The sequence below is a fragment of the Aegilops tauschii genome, chromosome 2 (genome assembly GCF_002575655.3).
Source record: "Aegilops tauschii subsp. strangulata cultivar AL8/78 chromosome 2, Aet v6.0, whole genome shotgun sequence".
Lineage (NCBI taxonomy): Eukaryota > Viridiplantae > Streptophyta > Magnoliopsida > Poales > Poaceae > Aegilops > Aegilops tauschii.
This window is the reverse complement of record NC_053036.3, coordinates 301,811,109-301,812,672: the sequence shown is the minus strand read 5'-3', so window position 1 is coordinate 301,812,672 and position 1,564 is coordinate 301,811,109. Positions and strand designations below refer to the sequence as shown.

Genomic DNA, 1,564 nt, shown 5'->3' with positions numbered 1-1,564 from the left:
TAAGAGCCATATATCAAATTTTTTACAGTATGCTCGAAATGAGGATTACATAACAACTGGAACAATAACGGGCTGGTCCGACCTCGAATTGATAATGTGCGAGATCTGACAGTTTGGAAGTGGGAAAACCAAATAGGACACGCCACATCACGATCCAGTCAAACCTTCATATTCCTCCTTTCTCTTGTTTATTATTGTACATCCAAGCAACACCCACAAAACCCAAATCAAACAAGTTCCAATTAGGAAGTACCGCACAAAATTTATTCATGAGCTTAAGAAATTTCTTATGAAAATCACCCACCATAAACCAAGGTTCAGAACCAAGCGGTTTTACCCGCCCCAGCAAATCCCACATAGCAATACCGTTGGCTAGCACAAGGTCCTAGAACGGCAGTATGGTGCATTCTCGAACTGACGAGAATGTAAACTTATGTCGCTAGAATTACCTGATCTGGTTTAATAAATGGAACTCTTTAAATAAACGAGACATTTGCCACCACTCGTGAAGTTCAGCCATACCTGAATATTAAGAATTTAAGAATTTTCGTTTCAACAATGGGTCCATAGCTCAGTGGTAGAGCAATTGACTGCAGATCAATAGGTCACCGGTTCGAACCCGGTTGGGCCCTATTTGTTTTTCAATTATCATCACTATCATGTGTGTGATCAAACGTACCATGATCATGTCAATCCCCCTATTTTTTATCCGGATATAGAGTAGAGAACAATAAGATCCGATCCTATTATTATTTTTAATGCTGATCCTATTTTTATTTTCGAATAGAGGTACACAGCATTTGCAAAAATAACTTGTAAAATGAACTAACCTCCTTACAGGTTGACACATATTTGGTCAAAGTTAAACCTTTGCAGATAGAACTACACCCCATTTGCAAAATATAGATAGGGTTTAGGGTCAAAAGAACTTATACAAAACCAACTTCCTTACAGGTAGACAGGTATTTGGTCAAAAGTTATACCTTTGCAAACGTGCGAGACACGATTTTTAAAATTGCCACCCAAAATGGCGTCCACGTCTAAGAGCATCTTCAATAGCTTGTGTATATTCGGATGTCTATATATCCATATAGACAATGGTCTAAAAAGATTCCCTTATATAGACATCCAGTTTTGCAACAGAACGTCTATATACAAAACATCTATATTCTCTCTCTAATATTTTAGTATTATTTTGTAACTACCAATTCAACTACCATTTTAACAGTAATTCAACAATTTACTTATTACAATGTTAACGGCTACTTTTCAAACGGCTATATTTTCAACAGACACTTTTCAAATGGCTCTATTTCCAACGGCTCTATTCCAACAGCTCTATTCCAGACCTATATATACCACCCCTTCTCACCTCTCTCAAATCATTCTATCTTGTGCTTGTCTCATCTCTCTTCCGAGTCCGTCTGTCTCCTCTCCTACAACACAATGAGTGAAACAGGGTTTGTTTTGGATATGCCCATGAATTCGTCGCCGTCTTCATCGGACGACGACGAACTAATTCTTGCAGCATTTGCGGAGCGCAATGAGGAAGAGGCAAATGCTC

General features: G+C 38.4%; 1 non-coding gene across 1 annotated transcript; it reads left to right on the top strand.

Annotated features, from left to right (window-relative positions):
* The first annotated feature begins 560 nt into the window (after positions 1 to 560).
* TRNAC-GCA (transfer RNA cysteine (anticodon GCA)) lies at positions 561 to 632 on the top strand. Its single transcript has one exon. It is a non-coding gene; the product is annotated as a tRNA-Cys (tRNA).
* Positions 633 to 1,564: the final 932 nt, after the last annotated feature.